The sequence below is a fragment of the Cynocephalus volans genome, chromosome 9 (genome assembly GCF_027409185.1).
Source record: "Cynocephalus volans isolate mCynVol1 chromosome 9, mCynVol1.pri, whole genome shotgun sequence".
NCBI classification, from domain to species: Eukaryota; Metazoa; Chordata; class Mammalia; order Dermoptera; family Cynocephalidae; genus Cynocephalus; species Cynocephalus volans.
This window is the reverse complement of record NC_084468.1, coordinates 75,514,241-75,528,787: the sequence shown is the minus strand read 5'-3', so window position 1 is coordinate 75,528,787 and position 14,547 is coordinate 75,514,241. Positions and strand designations below refer to the sequence as shown.

The 14,547-nt window shown below is 40.0% G+C and overlaps 1 non-coding gene across 1 annotated transcript; it reads left to right on the top strand.

The window, feature by feature from the left end:
* The first annotated feature begins 6,975 nt into the window (after positions 1-6,975).
* Positions 6,976-7,044, top strand: LOC134386699 (small nucleolar RNA SNORD18). Its single transcript, XR_010024526.1, has one exon. It is a non-coding gene; the product is annotated as a small nucleolar RNA SNORD18 (small nucleolar RNA).
* The last annotated feature ends 7,503 nt before the right edge of the window (positions 7,045-14,547 follow it).

Below are 14,547 nucleotides of genomic sequence, written 5' to 3'. Positions count from 1 at the left end.
GGGGTAAAAGGGAAATATTAGATGAAGGGGGAACCTAATAGATTAAAAGAAATTTAAGAGACAGCTGACATCACAACTAATGCAACAAGCTGAACTTGTTTGGATCCTGATATAAACAAATGAATTGTAAGAAAGAAAGGGAGGGGGAGAGAATTGGAGAAATTTAAACATGCTTAATGTTTGAGTATATTAAGGAATTATTATTGATTTTTAAAATGTAAGTATATACTGCAGTTATGTCTTTTATAAAAGAGTTCTTATCTTTTAAAGACACATATGAAATACATATTAAGATGAATGCTATGACACTGGGATTTACTCAAAATAATTCAGGAGGAAGGCAGAAAGTGGGTAGGGGATACAAATAAGATAATATTGGCCATGCGTTATTGATTGCTGTAGCTGGATTTATTGTATATGTATTAAATTTTTTCATAGTAAAAAGTTTTTAAAAATTTAAATTAAATTGAAACTGTTAAAGTTAGAAAACATAAATCAATATTTAATCTCAGTGATGCATGTAGTCAAGAAAGGTATTATTTCGCACAATTCTGGGAGCTCTGTTTTCCACAGAGTATCCTCTCAATGCTGTCAAAGGATGTGTTCTCTGTAGGAGAGGCAAGGGTCAGTCCCTACAAGAGAAAGCTGGCTAAATTTGGGAGGTGTGTGTCTTTGCTTGGAGGACTGCCAAAGTGCTCAGTCATAAGGAAATTTACCATCCTTTCTGTTTTTTTCAGGGGTATAATTATGTCTGTATTTTGGCTAAACTGATGGCTGCTATAAATGAGGGGGCAGGAAGCTATACCACAGTCATCTTCAGAGTTTGAAGGTATGTGATAATTAATGTCACCAACATGTCCAAGATGCAAATCAGGAAAGGATCGATTCATTGTTCAGAAATGTTAGTGTTGTTTCATCAGGGTATCTTTCATCTTTATCTGAAATCGTGTCAGAGGATAAAAATAATGAAAGGACACAAATCACAGTACAAACTTTGACTTAATCAGCACAATATAAAATAGCATTTCTAAAATGATGCTGATTTGCACTGGTGTTGGCAAATCTATAAAGGAGCATTTTAAACAGGCACACAAAAACAGTAGAAAAGAATATTCTTTATAAATAATTTAAAAACTAAAGTTTGAATTACATATTTTAATGACAAAAAAATAGCCTCATAAAACATAGGAAAACAAACTCTTTGTACTATAATGAAAGAGGAGAAGTTTTATTAAGTTATGACCAGACTTTTTCATTAGTCACTATCAAGAAGAAAAGATTAAATCAGAATTTTAATGGACATCATCCAGTGTAAAAGTGAACACTACCAAGGGACCCTTCCCAATACGCCACTTCATTCAGCTACTTGTGATACATTTTGCAGCAAGATGACCTTTCTACAGATGTTCTTCTCTGTGGACCCCAAGCCATTGTTTCTTTCACAGTGAGGCAGACCAATGATGACATTATCATTCACACCCTCTCTTGTGAATCTGTCACACCAGGAAGTGAGACTCTGGGGTCTCCACCAAGTTCTTGTCCAGACTCTTATTCAAATCTACAGGCTCTTTCGTGAGGAAAGAGGCTTTCTGCTATGTCTGATGACATGGATAAGAAAACTGTACAGCTCCTTAATTTTCTTAAGAATTTTTTTTACCTTTGCCCCTCTTACTTGGTAACTAAACAATATATCTTTAGTCAATTACACACAATAGCTATACTTCAAACCCTGGACAGAAGCCTCTGTTTAGAAATGACTGTGACCAGGTACCTGCGAAATGTTTGGTTGAGGAAATTATACTGAGGAAGTCTGAGGAACATGTTCAATTTCCAGGCCACTGGGTTGTTTTATCCTTGTATGAACTGGAGAAAGTAACCCTATGTCCACTAATAATAATAGCTAGACTTTATCAAGAATTTAGTATGTGCTAAGCCCTAAGAGCTTTACATGAATTAACTTATTTAATTCTCACAGCAATCCCATGAGGTAATCATTATTTTTATCCCTGTTTTACAAACGAGGAAACTGAGGCACAGGGGAGTTAAGTTCCTTGCCCAGGACATGATCTAGTAATTAGTGGAGTCAAGATCCAAATCCAGGCAGAATGGATTTGAAAACTTAACGTGCACCAAACATCCAGATCTTGGTTTCTAAATACCACTCTCCTCTGAAAGGAATCAGAACTCCTTGGAGAAATGTCTGACTCTAGGAATGAAACAAATAAAATACAAAATAAGCCTAGAATATCTTTTTATATCGGAAAGAACATAAACACTAAAGAATGATGGTTACATGTCAAGTGGGCATAGATACCAGCTTGAAGGGGCTTCCACTGGCCAAACTGGGACTAATTTGGGCATCAAAATACATAACAGTATTAAGGTACAACCCATAATAAAATAGAAATCCTTGAGTCTATACTGATATAAATAAATAAAGGAATAGTAAATAAATGGAGTAGAAAAGAAAGTTTTTCCTACAAAATGTCAACTATTGAATGTAGAAAGTAGAGAACAACCATTTTGCAACCATTATAGAGATTGAGACAGAAGCTATCAATGGATGCCAAAGCCTGTGGGTGGAGATGGGATGAGGAAGAGAGTATTGGCACAATGTCAGAATAAGTACCCCTAGTACATACCGCAAATACTAATCAATTACAAAGGGGAAATGGTGACTTTAAGATGGAGAATTCTGGCAGACAGCAGCATGAGCAAGAGATCGAGGTTAACAGCGTCAGCAGCAGGATGGATTAACATCGTCTGCCTCCTGTGGCGACGCACTGAGAAGAGCACAGCTTCGTGTCACGGTATCCCTGCCAACGATGTATGACTTGAGTCTGGTCGTGAGAACACGCAGGATAGACCAAAGTTGAGGGTCATCCTGCAGAATATAAGGCTTCTACTCTATAAAGCTGTCAAGCATCTGAAAGGCAGATAAAGAGTGGAAACTATTCCAAACTGAAGGTGTCTTAACAAACCAGACAGCTAAATGCAACACATTTTCCTGGATAGAATCCTGGACCAAAAAAGGAAAAAGAGACATTGTAGGGATATTTGGTGAAATGTGAATGGGGTCTTTGGATTCGATGGTTATGTTGTACCAATGTTGACATGTTTATTTGGAAAGCTGTAGGCTGTTTTCAGGTGAGAGTGTCATTGCCTTTAGGAAATACACACTGAAATATGTAGGGGTGACGGTACATTATTTCTGCAACTTACTCTCCAAAGAATAACAGAAGAAACAGACTAATGATAACAGAGTGTGGGTAAAGAAGCAAATGCAGTTAAATGTTAACATTTGAGGAATCTCATGAAAAGAATATAGTTGTTCGTATCTGTCCAGCAATTGTTCAACAAGTTTGAAATTGTTTCAAAATAAATTATTTAAAATTTTTTTAAAGTATTTTCCTTGTATTGATAGAAACTTAAAAACAATTTTATAGAAAGCAAAAAATTCAGGCAATTACAATGCCACCCAACAGTATTTGAACAAACATTTTCATACTGAATTGATCAATAGTGCATAGACGCAGACTCCCTGCCATAGAAAGTAAGAGCAGGTTAGAGCCAGCGTTCTGTGTTTACCTCTTGACATAAATCTCTAATTCTGAGTCAAATGCTGTGTCTAGTTTTGAAAGACAATGCAAAAATTATAATTATCTGTCTATGAAAACACTGTTTTTCTATGAAAATACTATCTTTATGAGAAGCAGTTTATGTGATGCCATCTTAAAACATATAAACTAGTGGCATAGAACACAAAAGTTTAGACATAACAAGTGAAACCACTGTCAAAATACATGATGTGAACCTGCTGCTTCTGATGATGATGATGGCTTCTCTTACACTCATTGTCCTCATTAGTTGATCTTTTTCAATTTCATTTTCTTATAATGTTGTGATGGTTGGACTACACTTCACTGAAGGTTTATTCATTCATTCATTCATTCACTTGTTCATTCTTTTATTCAACAAGAATTTAGCAAATTGCTAATATGTTTTAAGGAGTTAAAAATATGTCACCCCAACATATGCTGCTCTGGCATATTTAAGTAAAAGGCACTTAAAAAGCAGAGGGTGTGAGAAGATCACTCTGACCTTCCTGCTATTTCTTAAAAAAGAAGAGATGAAATTCCCATATGAAAGATGTCCTCCCTATACTAAAAAAAAAAAAAAAGCAACATTCTTATCATCAAGGATGAGAAGTTGAGGCCAAGGAGCTCTGTGCAAACCTTGTTACCGTAATCCTTACTTCTTTCTCTACCCAATTAACTGCCCTCACACAAGCTGCGTTGCCTTACCACATTTTCCCAATTTACTATTCTTTGTCCAATTCACTTTTTAAGGGTTTTACTCTAATGGCCTCTTTGAGTCTTCACTTCCTTATGAGGGCTCCCATGCCATGTAAAACTTGTATTAAATACATTCGTATGCTTTTGTCCTGTTAATCTGTTTTATGTCAATTTAATTCTGGAGCCTGGCTAGGACCCTAAGGAGATAGAGGTAGAGTTTTGCTCCTCTACAGTTTATAGCAACTTGGAAAGCTCTTTGGGAGTTACGAATAAGGATATAACACATTGTTCTTGCCTATGAGTATTTTAAATTTGTTAATCAGCTTAACTCAAAATATGCCGGGTATGTCCACCCAGTGTGCCCTCTCATATACCTGTACTTGGGCAGAGGAGAAAAACTGATGATATCCAATACCTTGGACTGTGAAGTTTACAAGTCACTGGAGACTTCTTGGGATCTGAAAGTATGCAGAAAGTGAGTTTTTAAAAACAGGAATTTTTGAAATAGGCTTTGTCTAGTATTAGCAAAAGGGTGATTTTATTTTTTAGATCTTTTAATTTCACAGTCCCATGGGTTAGGATAAGAGCAAGAGTGGCATTAAAGAAAATGTATCAGCTCCATAGCATAATGTATTTGATTTTTAAAATAGGGAAGAATCAACCACAGAAGTGTCCCACCACCACTGGGTAGAGTGCCAGAACCTTCCCCCCCTTCTCCAGTCCCCTCTGCACCCACCCAGACAGTGGCAAGACAGACCAGCCCACTCCTCTGCATACACCTGCAATTGGACAGAAGAAAAAACTCATGACATTTGGCACTTCAGGCTGCAAGGTTTGCAAGATTCTGGAGGCCTCTTGGGACCTCAGTGTATTTGAAAAATATCACTAAGGGATACTCCTATCATAGTAGACAGAATTTTGGCCCCAATAACATTTGCCCCCTAGTGTCACACCCATGAATATGTTACCTTACACGGCAAAAGGGACTTTGCATATATAATTAAAGCTATAAATCAGTTGACTTTAAAATAGGAAGATTATCCTGGATTACTAAGGTGGGCCCACGGTAATCATCTGAGCCCCTAAAAGCAGAAGAGGAAGATAGAGAGATTCAAAGCACGTTAAGGATTCAACACACCATGGCTGGCTTGAAGATGGAGAGAGCCACAGTCAAGGAATTGGGAACCTCAGTCCTAAGTTCAGCTGTAAGGACTGAATTCTACCAACAAGTCGAGGGAGCTTGGAAATGAATTCTTCCCCAGAGCCTCCAGAAAAGCAGGCATACCTGCTAACACCTTACTTTTTTGGCTCGTAAGTCTCTGAGCGGAGGATACAGCCATGCCATGCCAGACTTCTGACTCACAGAATTGTGAGATAATAACTGGGTGCTGTTTTAAGCCACTAAGTTTATGATAACGTGTTATACAACAATAGAAAGTGAATACTTTAGGTATTGAGGTTGTCGCCTTATGTAAGGTGATGAAATAGACTAGAGGCTTAAAAACGTGATCATATCCTACTCCTGCTGCTTAAAACCTTATAGGAATCCAGAAAAATTCAGCGTGGTAGATAAAATGCTGTAGTTCAGCAATGCATTCTCTTCCTGTTCACACTTTCAGGGTAGAGCCATGGGGCTGAGTTCAGGTCAAAGGAACATCCACAAAATAGACAAATGCACTTCTAGGCTTGGCCAGAAGTTGTCACATGCAATCTTTCATTTTCTCTCTCTCCCCTTGCTATGGGCTAAATATTTCTGTCCGCCCCCACCCCCACCCCACCCAAAAAATCATATGTTGAAATCCTAACTCCCAAAGTGTTGGTATTATTTGGAGATGGGGCATTTGGGAGGTGATTAGGTCATGAGGGTGGAGCTCTCATGAGTGGAATTAGTGCCCTTATAATAGGGACTCCAGAGAGTTCTTTCACTTCTTTCAGCCATGTGAGAAGACAGTGAGAAGTCAGCAACCCAGGAAGAGAGCTCCTACTAGAACCTGACCACCTTGATCTCATAATTTCAGCCTCCAAACCCGTGAGAAATAAATTTCTGTTGTTGATAAGCCACTCAGACTATTTACTTTGTTGTAGGTACTTTGTTATAGTAGCCCAAAGGTCCTAACATGCTGAAAGCAATCTATGATAACAGAACCAGAAAGTGCAGGGACCAGCATAAAACTACAAACGATATTTTGCTGTCTGTTGTTACCAATATTTCCAATAAGGAAGGACATGTTAACACCAAATTAACAGGAAACAAATTCTCTCATTTAAAAATGACAGTCTCTCTCAAGAAAGAACAGTTAAAACCCTATGTGAGATGTATATACTGTCCTCATCTTTTTCATTTCATTTCATCTTATATTATTGAAACCTTTATCATGGACTGACACGAATTTGGAGACACACTTTGTGCAACCACTGTACTAAGTAGAAACCTCAAATGACCCCTTATGGTATGGGGACAACAGGGCTCTCAGACATCTTGCCAGAGTCAGATTTCTGTAAAGATAATGAAGCTTTCAAAATGATGAGATTCCGGGCCGAGCCTGTGGCGCACTTGGTAGAGTGCTGCGCTGGCAGCGCGGCGATGCTCCCGCCGCGGGTTCGGATCCTATATAGGACTGACCGGTGCACTCACTGGCTGAGTGCCGGTCACGAAAAAACGACAAAAAAAAAAAAAAAAAAAAAATGATGAGATTCCACTTCATTGGTCTATGTTTCTGAAACACATATTTGTGGAAATTCTGATTTGGAGTAATAATTTTTTAAAAAGGTCATGGTGCTTAGATGCAGAGCCCCTACTTGCACAGCCCTTTCCAGAACTTTTGGGGGTGCCATCGCAATATATCCAGATGGCACCCCCAAGATTTCATATAGTTTTATGAAATCTGCAAAAGCAAGACGTTTTAACCACAGTCAGTTAAGACCTCGGTCCTTTTCCACTCTGACTTCCCCTTATGTCCATTGATGCTGGAGTGGCCACAGGTACTTCTGGAATCTGGTAAAAGTAAAAGGTTAAATGGGGACATGTCCAGTTTGAGTTGAGTGGGATGTGTTTATGTGGTTCACAGTCATTTCCGTGGATAGTGAAGTCATTGCTAGCTGCCCCAGTGTAGAGACAGCTGCCTGGAATATCCCAACCCCCACTGTGCCAACTCACCTGGCGTTGTGAAGTTGCAGAGACAGAGCCAGTTCAAGAAATGAACGTCTTACACGGTGATCAGCACTGGGAGCATGTGGGGAGTCACTGAGAAACAAGGTTTGAAATGTACAGACACAGAAATTAGTCTGTAAAGATGCTTCGAACATGAGACTTGCAAAATGGTAGTGGGGTTTCAGTTCTCATCTATAACTTGTCAGAACTGAAAGTTCTCTCCTGTCAGGATTGTATACTCAATGATCTGCATATACAATTATAAAAACACCAGACATTATTTTTTTCTTTTTTCATGAAAATGGTATACTTAATAAAGCTCAACTGCAATTTTGTAAGAAGTTTAGGAATGTTATTTAAAAATAGTGAGAAATTAAAAACTTCTAATTTGTTCCTTTTTTTTTTTTTTTTCAATCAGCAAGTCATTTTTTATTTTGTCGATATACATTTTGGCTGATTATTGCTCCCCATCACCAAAACCTCCCTCCCTTCTCCCTCCCCCCCTCCCCCCCAACAATGTCCTTTCTGTTTGCTTGTGTATCAACTTCAAGTAATTGTGGTTGTTATATCTTCTTCCTCCCCCCCCCCCGGTATTGTGTGTGTGTGTGTGTGTGTGTGTGTGTGTGAATTTATATATTAATTTTTAGCTCCCACCAATAAGTGAGAACATGTGGTATTTCTCTTTCTGTGCCTGACTTGTTTCACTTAATATAATTCTCTCGAGGTCCATCCATGTTGTTGCAAATGGCAGTATTTCATTCGTTTTTATAGCTGAGTACTGTTCCATTGTGTAGATGTACCACATTTTCCATATCCACTCATCTGATGATGGACATTTGGGCTGGTTCCAACTCTTGGCTATTGTAAAGAGTGCTGCGATGAACATTGGGGAACAGGTATACCTTCGACTTGATGATTTCCGTTCCTCTGGGTATATTCCCAACAGTGGGATAGCAGGGTCGTATGGTAGATCTATCTGCAATTGTTTGAGGAACCTCCATACCATTTTCCATAGAGGCTGCACCATTTTGCAGTCCCACCAACAATGTATGAGAGTTCCTTTTTCTCCGCAACCTCGCCAGCATTTATCGTTCAGAGTCTTTTGGATTTTAGCCATCCTAACTGGGGGGAGATGGTATCTCAGTGTGGTTTTGATTTGCATTTCCCGGATGCTGAGTGATGTTGAGCATTTTTTCATATGTCTATTGGCCATTTGTATATCTTCCTTAGAGAAATGCCTACTTAGCTCTTTTGCCCATTTTTTAACTGGGTTACTTGTTTTCTTCTTGTAAAGTTGTTTGAGTTCCTTATATATTCTGGATATTAATCCTTTGTCAGATGTATATTTTGCAAATATTTTCTCCCACTCTGTTGGTTGTCTTTTAACTCTGTTAATTGTTTCTTTTGCTGTGCAGAAGCTTTTTAGTTTGATATAATCCCATTTGTTTATTTTTCCTTTGGTTGCTCGTGTTTTTGGGGTCGTATTCATGAAGTCTGTGTCCAGTCCTATTTCCTGGAGTGTTTCTCCTATGTTTTCTTTCAGAAGTTTTATTGTCTCAGGGTGTATATTTAAATCCTTAATCCATTTTGAGTTGATTTTAGTATACGGTGAGAGGTATGGATCTAGTTTCATTCTCCTGCATATGGATATCCAGTTATCCCAGCACCATTTGCGGAAGAGGCAGTCCCTTCCCCAGTGAATAGGCTTGGTGCCTTTGTCAAAGATCAGATGGCAGTAACTGTGTGGGTTGATTTCTGGATTCTCTATTCTATTCCATTGGTCAGTGTGTCTGTTTTTATGCCAGTACCATATTGTTTTGGTTATTATAGCTTTGTAGTATAGCTTAAAGTCAGGTAGTGTTATGCCTCCAGCTTTATTTTTTTTGCTCAGCATTGCTTTGGCTATGCGTGGTCTTTTATTGTTCCATATAAATGACTGGATAGTTTTTTCCATTTCTGAGAAAAATGTCTTTGAAATTTTGATGGGGATTGCATTGAATTTGTATATCACTTTGGGTAGTATGGACATTTTCACTATGTTGATTCTTCCAATCCAAGAGCATGGGATATCTTTCCATCTTCTTGTATCCTCTGTAATTTCTCTCAGCAGTGGTTTGTAGTTCTCATTATAGAGATTTTTCACCTCCTTGGTTAACTCAATTCCTAAGTATTTTATTTTTTTGGTGGCTATTGTAAATGGGCAGGCTTTCTTGATTTCTCCTTCTGCATGTTCACTATTGGAGAAAAGAAATGCTACTGATTTTTGTGTGTTGATTTTGTATCCTGCTACTGTGCTGAAATCATTTATCAATTCCAACAGTTTTTTTGTAGATGTTTTAGGCTGTTCGATATATAGGATCATGTCATCTGCAAACAGGGACAGTTTGACTTCCTCTTTTCCAATCTGGATGCCCTTTATTTCCTTCTCTTCTCTGATTGCTCTAGCTAGTACTTCCAACACTATGTTGAATAGGAGTGGTGAGAGTGGGCATCCTTGTCTAGTTCCTGTTCTTAAAGGAAAAGCTTTCAGCTTTTCCCCATTCAGGATGATATTGGCAGTGGGTTTGGCATATATGGCTTTAATTATGTTGAGATACTTTCCCTCTATACCTATCTTATAGAGGGTCTTTGTCATGAATGAGTGCTGAACTTTATCAAATGCTTTTCAGCATCTATAGAGATGATCATATGGTCCTTGTGTTTGAGTTTATTAATATGGTGTATCACATTTATTGATTTGCATATGTTGAACCAACCTTGCATCCCTGGGATGAATCAAACTTGATCATGATGAATAATTTTTCGTATGTGTTGCTGTATTCTGTTTGCTAGTATTTTAGTGAGGATTTTTGCATCTATATTCATCAAGGATATCGGCCTGTAGTTTTCTTTTTTGGTTATATCTTTACCTGGTTTTGGTATCAGGATGATGTTTGCTTCATAGAATGAGTTTGGGAGATTTGCGTCCGTTTCAATCTTTTGGAATAGTTTGTAAAGAATTGGTGACAATTCCTCTTTGAATGTTTGGTAAAATTCTGCTGTGAATCCATCTGGTCCTGGGCTTTTCTTTGTTGGGAGCCTTCTGATAACAGCTTCAGTCTCCTTTATTGTTATTGATCTGTTCAAATTTTCTACGTCTTCATGGTTCAGTTTTGGGAGCTTGTGTGTGTCCAGAAATTTATCCATTTCCTCCAGATTTTCAAATTTGTTGGCGTATAGTTGTTTATCGTAGTCTCGAATGATTCCTTGTATTTCAGATGAATCAGTTGTAATATCGCCTTTTTCATTTCTAATTTTTGTTATTTGAGTCTTCTCTCCTCTTTTTTTGTTAGCCATGCTAATGGTTTGTCAATTTTATTTATCTTTTCAAAAAACCAACTCTTTGATTCGTTGATCTTTTGAATTGTTTTTTGGTTTTCAATTTCATTCAGTTCTGCTCTGATCTTAATGATTTCTTTCCATCTGCTAACTTTAGGTTTGGATTGTTCTTGTTTTTCTAGTTCTTTAAAGTGAAGTGTTAGGTTGTTCACTTGCCATCTTTCCATTCTTCTGAAGTGAGCGTTTAATGCAATAAATTTCCCCCTCAATACTGCTTTTGCAGTATCCCACAGGTTTTGGTATGATGTATCATTGTTTTCATTAGTTTCAATAAATTTTTTGATTTCCTGCTTGATTTCTCCTTGGACCCATATGTCATTAAGTAGAATGCTGTTTAATTTCCATGTGTTTGTATAGTTTCCAGAGTTTCGTTTGTTATTAATTTCTAGTTTTAATCCATTGTGGTGTGAGAAGATACATGGGATAATTACAATTTTTTTGAATTTATTGAGACTTGATTTGTGACCTAATATGTGATCTATCCTGGAGAATGATCCATGTGCTGATGAGAAGAATGAATATTCTGAGGTTGTTGGGTGGAATGTTCTGTAGATATCTGCCAATTCCAATTGGTCTAGAGTCTTGTTTAGATCTTGTGTTTCTCTACTGATTCTTTGCCTAGATGATCTGTCTAATATTGACAGTGGGGTGTTCAGGTCCCCTGCTATTATGGTATTAGTGTCTACTTCCTTCTTTAGGTCTAATAGAGTTTGTTTTATAAATCTGGCTGCTCCAACATTGGGTGCGTACATATTTATGATTGTTATGTCTTCTTGATGGATCAGTCCTTTTATCATTAAGTAGTGTCCCTCATTGTCTCTTTTTATGGTTTTTAGTTTAAAGTCTATTTTGTCAGATATAAGAATAGCTACTCCAGCTCGTTTTTCTTTTCTGTTTGCATGGTAAATCTTTTTCCATCCTTTCACTCTTAGTCTGTGTGAATCTTTATGGGTGAGGCGGGTCTCTTGTAGGCAGCATATAGTTGGGTCCTCCTTTTTGATCCAGTCAGCCAGTCTGTGTCTTTTGATTGGGGAATTTAAGGCTTTTACGTTAAGAGTTGTTATTGAAAGGTGTTGATTTATTCCTAGCATTTTATTGGTTGTTTGGTTGTCTTAGGTTTCTTTTGTTCCTTGCTTTCTGATTTACTGTTTGTTTTCTGTGTTTGTTGGTTCCTTAGGTTGTAGATAGCGTTTTTGTTTGCTTGTTTTCTCTTCATGAATGCCATTTTTATTATACTAGTGGGTATTGATTTTTCTTGGGTTTTTATGGCAGTGGTAGTTATTTTTCAGGAACCAAACCCAGTACTCCCTTGAGTATTTCTTGTAAGGGTGGTCTTGTGGTAGTGAACTCCCGCAGTTTTTGTTTCTCTGAGAAATATACTATTTGCCCTTCATTTCGGAAGGATAGCCTTGCAGGGTAGAGTATTCTTGGCTGGCAATCTTTGTCTTTTAGTATTTTGAAAATATCATCCCATTCCTTTCTAGCTTTTAGGGTTTGTGATGAAAAGTCTGATGTTAGCCTGATTGGGGCTCCCTTATAGGTGATTTGACGCTTCTCTCTTGCAGCTTTTAAGATTCTCTCTTTGTCTCTGAGTTTTGCCAGTTTGACTATGACATATCTTGGAGAAGGCCTCTTTGGGTTGAATACGTTTGGAGATCGTTGAGCTTCCTGGATCTGAAGATCTGTGATTTTTCCTATACCTGGGAAGTTTTCTGCCACTATTTTGTTGAATATGTTTTCAATAGAATCTCCATTTTCCTCCCCTTCTGGAATACCCATGACTCGGATATTTGAGCACTGAAGGTTGTCTGATATCTCTCTCGGATTTTCTTCAATGTCCTTGATTCTTTTTTCTTTCTTTTTGTCTGCTTGTGTTATTTCAAACAGCCCATCTTCAAGTTCAGAGGTTCTCTCTTCAACTTCGACAAGCCTGCTGGTTAAACTCTCCCTTGTGTTTTTTATTTCGCTGAATAAATTCTTCAGTTCAGCAAGTTCTGCTACATTTTTTTTCAGGACATTGATTTCTTTGTACATTTCCTCTTTCAGATCCTGTATACTTTTCCTCATTTCATCATGATGTCTAGCTGTGTTTTCTTGTATCTCATTCAGTTTCGTTAGAATTATCACTCGAAATTCCTTGTCAGTCATTTCAAGGGCTTCTTGTTCTATAGGATCTAGAGTTTGAGATTTATTAACTTTTGGTGGTGTACTTTCTTGATTTTTTGTATTTCTGGTATCTTTTTTTTGATGTTTATTCATTGTGGCAGGGGGTTTCACAGTCCACTGGTTTGAGACTAATGACTAACTAGGATGTTGCTGTGGTTGCCAATTTCGTATGGCTCCCTCCGTGGCTGCTCAGTTGGCCTCTAGTGCCTTGTGTGTGTGCTTGCCTCAGGTCTTGGGCTTCTCCGGGGAGCCACCTTTCTGGTCGGCTTGGACTCTGCTGGGCTGGTGGATCACGTACCACAGGGTGTGTGATCACTGTTGAGCTTTCACTTCCTGTGCAGGACTTCTCCCTGTTCCGTGTGCTCTGGCCCAGGCTGTTGGATCGTGCAGTGCCGACCCCACAGGGTGTGTGGTTTCTGTCGAGTCTCCGCCTCCCTGGCCACACGTCTCCCTACTCTGTGCGCACTGTGCTGGGCTGGGGCGTGTCTTCTGCAGCCCTCGTCTATCAGCTGGGCCTTCAAGACCCTGCTCGGCACCTCCTCGCCCAGGAAGTCTACCAGGTTTCTGCTAGGCACAGACGACCGGTCTCTCTGGGTGCCTTTGTAGCACTGTGTAGATCTTTCTCGGGACTTGTTCACCTTTGTATCTCCCCGGTATAAACCGAGTCTAGCGCCCGCCTGCAGCCAGCTCTCCGGCAGGTTCAAGCGGACCTGGGAACTCTCCTGCCACACTATTCCCAACCGGAGATTGGTTAGGCTTTTTTCCGAACTGGTGGCCACAGAGATGGTAACTGCCTCCCAGTAACAGGAAGTTTACCGGGGGCCGGAGTCCAGGGTGTGGTGGAGTGACAGTCAGCCCGCCCGTACTTCCTTGCCCTCCCGACACTGGCCAGGGACGCCCCACGCCACCAACCCGCCAGAGAACCGCGGAGGGAGTGGGAGGGGAGGCCAGCCCGCAGGCTCCGGAAAGCCCCGTGCCGGGCCAAGCAAGTGGGAAGGCTCAGTGACGGCCGAGCCGGGCGGAGCTGCTAGCACCTGGGAAAATGGAGGCAGCCCCAGGGTGGTGAGTGGCCTGGTGATGCAGGCAGGAGCCGGTTGGGCGTCAGCTCCCCAAACAGGGCTGGTCCAGGGGTCACTCACAGGGTTGTGCCAGGTCGGGTGCTCACTCTCTGCCTCTGGTTTGCCGCCTTTCCTGTTCTCGGCCGCTGCCGCCTCGGGCTGTTCAGTCGTGGCGCGGCTCGGGCACTCCCAGGGATCTTCTTTAATGCCGGCCTGAAACCTCGAATCCTGAATAGGGCAGCTGGCCGCCTTCAGCGCGGCCCCGGCCTCCAGGATCCTGTCTGCATCCACAGCATCCCTGGCGCTGTGTTCCCTGTTTCGAGACTCGCTTTTGCAGCTAAGAAACAGTTCTTTTCCTGCTCCACACTTCAAAGCTGTTGCCTGTAAATGAGGCAGCCTCTCCTGCCAGGGGGCAAAGTGGCAGTCACCCCCACGACCGGCCAGCAGCTGCGGTCCTCCCTTAAGAGATGGCAAGAGGAAGGTCCACCAGTTTCCCGGC